A 7,302-nucleotide genomic window follows, 5' to 3' on the forward strand; every position below is an offset into this window, starting at 1 on the left:
AGATTTTCAAGAAGTTCTACCTTTTTTCAAAGTAATTAATTGAGGGTACAAAAGGTAATTTTTTTTGTCATTTATTGATTTGTCAAAATGGACAAGTAATTAGGAACAACTAGAAAAGGAAAAATGGACAAGTAATTAGGGACAGAGGAAGTATAAAATAAAAAACGTCATATTAATAGCAGCTCAAAATTCATCGAAAATTAACTTGATGATAACGATTCTAGAAATAAGAAAAATAAAAAAAGAGGTGGTTACGATTTTCGATCCATAAATGAAATTAGAAAGAAGAAAATTGTTGATAAGCTATCTATTTAAATTACTCGTAAGTTGTCTATTTGATTGCAAACCTGAAAAATTATTATAAAAAATTCCATAAAGCCGTTTGTTTAAGCTACTTGTTTGATTGCAAATCTGGAAAAACTATTTCAAAATTAATTTTTCAGAAATCAACTGTTTCTGTTTTGATTTTCTCTTCACTATTTTTTTATTTTATTTTTTGTATATTTGAGGATTTATTGCACGTAAGTCAAGGGTCTTTTGGAAATAATCAGAAATAATATTTCTATCTTCATGAGGTAATGGTAAAGTTATCCGATGTATTTATAACAGTTTTAACGTTTTGAAAGGAAGGCGACAATTTTAATTTCTTTTGTAACTGTTTTTTTAGGTAAAAATGACTTTCAGAAAAGAGAAAGAAATATGATATTATTATAATTCGAGCCTGAAATAATTGATGATACGTGTTATTCAAGGGATGGGTTTTAATATATTGAACCATATCCTAAAAATATTATAGAATAAAATAATTAGGAGGTGACGATTTATGATCCAAATAAAATTAAAAAGAACTTTTATCGTTCCAAAAGGAAAAAAAACAAGTCTTTAGTCTTCATTTTTCTTGATTATTATTAACTGCTCTTTTTGGTAAAAAGAAAAATATAATATTGAGCTTTTTCTGTAAAATGACTACTACGAAAGAGAAAGAAACATAATATTATTATAATCTAAACCTAAAAATAACTAATAATACGTGTCATTTAAGTAATGGGTTTTGACCATTAAACCATAATTTTTATATAATAAATTACCAAGAGATGATGACAATTTCCTAATCCGAATTAAACTTAATTTTTATGGTCACTAATTGCTTTTTTTGGTTAAAAAAGTGTAATATTATATAGAACTTTTTGGTAAAATGACTTTTATGAAAGAGAAGTTTAGTGGTAATATTTTATTTGAGCCTTAAATAATTGCATAATTTATGTTAAAAATTGGTTTGTATTATTTAGATCCAACTCCTATGGAACAAAAGAACAAAAATACAAAAAGGGACGACCAATATAGCAACCAAGTTTGATTGAACCACAAAATGAAGCTAATTTAAAGAAGATAATGTGGGTCAATCTCCAAGTCTTCTCAATCCATAAAAAAAAAAAAAAATTAGAAATTATACTATTCATTGACATCTATATCCTTTTATTTTAGTTGTGCACAATATACGTCTTACGTGATAATTTACGCGATATACACTAAATTGTCTCTAATTATGCTACATAGATGATATGATACAAGTTTGTGTATTTACTTGTATTTATTCAAATTTGAAAGACATTAATACCAACTGAGATGAAATTAAAGAACACGTTTATATATTATAACATGAAAACATGAAAATACCCACATATCACAATCAACATCATGTATCATGGTGATGATATACACTTTAACTGATTTGTATTTTGCCACATAAGATATATGTATTCAACTCTATATAAGTTTGTGTGTCTACTTGTGTATACTCAAAGTTAAAAGACATAAATACCAGCTGAGATGAAATGAAAGGACACGTTTATGTATTACGTCGTGAAAATACCCACATATCACATCCAACATCATTATGTATCATGATGATGATGCATGTTAGTAGCTTTTCTACATGGGGTGGGAGTGGGGGTGGGGTATGGTTGCATAAATGTGTGGGTCCCATATTGATGGCCACGTTGACAACAATAATTTGGCATATGGGGTTCACTAGAAGACAAGATGTATTCCAACAACCCACGTGGCTAGTCTTAATCAGCTGAATAATGCCCACTCAGCAAACTCCTTCAAATCCACAAGTCCAATGGGCCCTGGCCCATTAAAGGGGCCTGCTTTCTTTTTATTACTCGTGAAATCTCTTTATTAGTTCGTCTTTAAAAGAATGTCACTTTTATTTGTTAACTATAATGGCATCATCCCCATTTTATTCTTATTAGGTTTTACTTAATATTTTATTATGAATACACGTCTACTAAAATGACAATTTATAAGGACAATTTAGTAAACATAAAAAAAAAAAAACTTATTTCTTAAAAGTTGTGTCCAATTAAATAGTTCCACATAAATTAAAATAAGATAAAAATAGTACATTCAACCAATAAAACATGTCTTTAAAATGATATGAAAATTATTCTTATATACTTTGATTCCTTAATTATTTTTTTAATTCTTGTAATTTTGGATTACACATATTTTACGTTTAATTAGTTAAAATATGTGGGGTGACTATAACGATATCCACTATCTCAATATTTTTTATTACTATAACAAAATATTATCGCAAACAACATACAATGTATGAAGGGTCAATTTCACAAAAAAAAAAAACATAATTATTATAAAGCGATAATAAATTAACCTTTTAAATAATGATCATCTTAGATACATCTGACAATATTGTGTATTTTGAGTTTGGAAACAAAAGAAAAATAATGAAAATACGCCGTATGAAACATGTCAAGTCACACATGAGACATGCGATTGGTATTTGGTTACAAATTGTGAACACAATCATCAATTTGATCATATGGTTCTCAATTGTCCTACATGTCATAATTTTGTCTAAAAGAACACTTAGTTATTTATTCCGTCTTAATTTATACGAAGGTTTTTGATTAAATATAAAATTTTAAAATATAAATATTAAAATTTGTAATCTGAAGCGAGCTATGCAAGAAAATCTTCATAGCCTAATTGGTTGAGTATTAAATTTTCATCTTACTGATAAAAGTTCAATTTTTCGATTTTATTTTTGGAACTCTTAACCGACCTACTTGTAAAAACAATAAAGAAAGAAAAGTTATTAGAAAAATGTATGTGGTTATAAATCATTTAATGAATAAAATGAGAAGCCAAAGTCTAATTGATATTGAATTTAAAAAATGTCATTTAATTTGTAAATTATGATTAAATCAGTTGACACATTGATTAGTGCAATGACAAGATGTTGTATTATTTCACATAAATATATCAATCACCTTCAAAACATCTAGGACCACAAGTTATAATATTCGATTTTTTCATCTTTATTTGAATTTTGGCACCAAATTGTTTTTCATCGTTAATAACATAGTGGCTAAAATTACTTCATTCCAAGAAATAATTTTATTTTAGTTATAAGTTATTATAAATCAATGATAATTTCGATCGATTTCTTAAATTTACTAACATATACATAATACATTACATACGGTATTCAAATACTTGCACAAATAATCGATCAAATTCTCTATTACTTTTCCTAATCGATATATATATAGATTGTATATACAGTAAAACCTCACTAAATTAGTACTCGATTAATTAATAATCTCTCTAAAATTATATTTTTCCCCGATCTCGGCTTGAGCCAATGGGAAAAATCACTCATTTCGATAAGATAATATATTTTCAGAAGACCATTAATATTATAAATTAATAATTCTTTAAAGGTACAAATATATCTAAAACAATTTAGTGAAATATGATTATATTGTTTTATGTTATTTGTTAAAATTTAATTTTAGTTGAACCTCATCTCTAACTGTTTTTATTGTATATATCCAAAAGTTTCGGTGTTGTCTTTTCAAACTGCACCATAAAATTGTGAAGAGTTCTAAATGCTATAAGTGTTTTCTTACGTATAACTGGTTTCAAAGATAGTGTATCATTTTCAACTTTATCTTCAACATTATTTTTTTCAATTGTATCCACAATTTCTTCTAAGCTCTGGACCTATGAACATGTATCATTTTCACCCATCCATAAAGCTATTAACGTTCATTTTTAATGTGATAACTGAGATCATTAATCAAAAACCTCAGATTCATGAATGGTGTTTTCACAAGTGGGTTCATTCAAATTCTCTGAGATTTCATCTCTGAATGAATTTTGCGTGTCGAAACACTCTTTAAAATAATAAAAATTAATTTATCGATTAAATAATACCTCTATAAAATAATAATATTTCATGATTTCACCTATATTAATTTAATGAGGGCTTATGATATATCATTGGATGAGTATGGAATAGTAATAGTCAGCAATATTCTATTTATTAGTAAGAATAAATGTGGACAAGTTGAGAAAATGATCCCAACATATTTTTTGTTTTTTGATACCTCATAAATTGGTTTTATGGATAGTTTTTATCCTCCAAAATTGACCATTATATAAAGAAAACAAATACCCCCAAATTCTTATCCAAATTCAATGGATATATACATAAAAACAAAATCAAGAATGAGGGAGAAATATAGGAAAAAGGAAAAGAAAAAGAAAACACGAAAACCTATTATGAGTAATGATTACCAAATTGAAGACATAATTAAACACACAAATAATTCAATAAATTGGAGTAATACATAGGGTTATAGGTTGTTTGACCAATGAATAATGTCCCTTGATTTGCCCTCAGCTGTTATCTTAATCCCTCCAACTTTGGTATATATAATAGATACTTATTTTGAACGAATAGATATATGCATCTTCTATTACATAATACACGTAGAACACTAATTATTATTTAAGATATCACATAAGACGCATGCGTTTATTTATTCAATTTTATACAAGTCTACTTGTTAACACCTAAAATCGGGAGGATATAAATGTCATGTTTGACATCTAAACTCTAAAGTAGTAGTAGTAGTAGTAGGTGATAGGTCAGGTGGTTGATCAATATATCATACTACAATTTGTGTGATGGCAGCCTATCACTAGTTAGCCTAATTTGGACCAATTCTTAAGTCTGTCTGTATTTTTTTTCATTTCACATCTTTTCTTTGGTTGGGATAATTTCAAAAAAGTACTGCTGTAAGATCAATTATTTACTTGCAAAAAGATTCAACTCTACATTTTTCCTATGAAAAAAAATGAATAAATTTTATCCTCCGTTATACTTTTTGTATAAGAACATGCCTCTCTGTTGTTCAGACTGTTCAATGTATGCTTGATCCCACGTAATATTGACATTTTGATAAAATGAGCATCATAAAGTATGCATACTAGATTGAAGAGATGAACGTACAAGGAATTAGATAAAACTCTATGAATTGGGATGTTAAATATGATTAAAAATTATTTCAATCTTTTTATCTTACGAGGGTAAAGTCTTGCATATACACTACTACCTTTGAAATTTCATTTGATATATGTTGTTTGTTATGCCATGATTAATTATGAAGCAATTATATATTATGCTGTGATTAATATTATACTAACTAATATGGTCAACCAAACCATCTCTTTTGCAATGTGTATACTTTTCTTTTTATAGAATTGAGAATATTCTTAAAGTATTCTTTATTTGTTGTATGGTGAGATAGGTAAGGTGCTTGATCAAAAATATCTCATATAACTATATGATGTCAACCTATCTCTACTTGAGAGTCTTTGGCCTAATTTGGACAAGTTGTTTAGTCTCTCATATTTTTAATTATTAACGGAAATTTATGATTTAAATTTTATGAATTTGAATTAGGAATTTTGTTATACTAATTTATTTAATTCACTAAGTTTATACTTTGTTACTTTTATCTCGTTTTATTCAAAATAAAAAAAAATCTGAATCAAAATTACTAGACATGGATGCCCCCCTTCTTTGTTGTGATGTTATTGGTTCCAAAACTACTAGATATTTTCTAAAGACAGCTGTAAGATCACTCACCTAATGTAGTATCAAATTATTAAAACATGGAAAATTGAATATTCTATGGGAAATTTTGACATGTTTTATTAAAATAAAAATAAAAGATTGTATGGTTGAAAATTTTAAGTTTCGGGAACCTTCGATTAATTATTTGACAAAAAGAAAATTGAAATTCTCTCAACTCCGTGTCTGCCAATTGATTGAATATATTTTGGCTCTTAGAGGTGAAATTATGATGATTTTTCAATTGACAAGAAAGTTGAAGAAACTCATATATATACTTATTTGTAAAGACAAAAAAACAGACCATTAAACATTTTAGTAAATGGAAGGGAACTTCTCACTCTGAGAAAGGTGAGAAGCTATGGTTTTTAGAATAGAAGCTTCTTTCTACGAGTTAGCAGGTGAGACGGAAAGACGCATTGAACTTAAATTAGTTGTTGGCAGCCAATGAGAAAAGAGCTTTGTGACTTTGGAACTTGGATCTATTCATAAACCGGTTATAAAAGGCCAATTAGAATATTTATTTGTTGTATACTTGTAGGTGAGATAGGTCAGGTGCTTGATCAAAAATATTCTTGAGTTTGAATTAGGAATTTTGTTATTCAAAACAGTTCAATTCACTTGAGTTCAAAATCTTTACTTGTATCTATTATTAAATATATAAAATTTGAAGTAAAACTACTAGACATGGATGTGTGTTGTGATGTTGTTGGTTCCACATCTTTTGTTTGGTTAGGCTGGGATATTTTCTAAAGACAGCACTCACCTAATGTAGGAGTCTGGAGCCTAAAGGGCAAAAAAAATTGTCAAAAATTTCAAAAGGGCACATCACTTTTTATTCTAACCAAAAGGGCAAAATCGCTGCGTCAACAGCGATTTCCTCTGACAAAATGACAAAATCGCTTCCACAGCAGCGATTTTGTAAAAAAAAATAATTAAAAATCGCTGCTTTTTTCTTTAAAAATACTAAAACGGCACATCAAAAAAAAATTTAACCAAAAGGGCTTCTAACAAAACAAAAATAAAAATCGCTGCATATTTTCTCAAAAAAAAAAAAACTTTTTTTCTTCAAAATCGCTGCTATAGCAGCGAATTTGGTGAAGAATTAAAAAAAAAGTTTTTTTTTGAATTTAATATTCTTTTATTATTATTTATGATATATAATTCAATTTTCCTCATGCTTCAACAATTTTATTGAGTATACTGTCGTCTTGTTTATCATTTTTATATTATTAATAAGTAATAATAGGCATAAAAATAATAGCACTCGGCATGAAAAACGCTGCCCCTGCAGCGATGTGTAAGGAAAAAAAAAATTCTGACTTAAAATCGCTGCCACAGCAAAAAAA

Source organism: Solanum tuberosum, unplaced genomic scaffold (assembly GCF_000226075.1).
Source record: "Solanum tuberosum cultivar DM 1-3 516 R44 unplaced genomic scaffold, SolTub_3.0 scf00087, whole genome shotgun sequence".
Taxonomy (NCBI): Eukaryota; Viridiplantae; Streptophyta; class Magnoliopsida; order Solanales; family Solanaceae; genus Solanum; species Solanum tuberosum.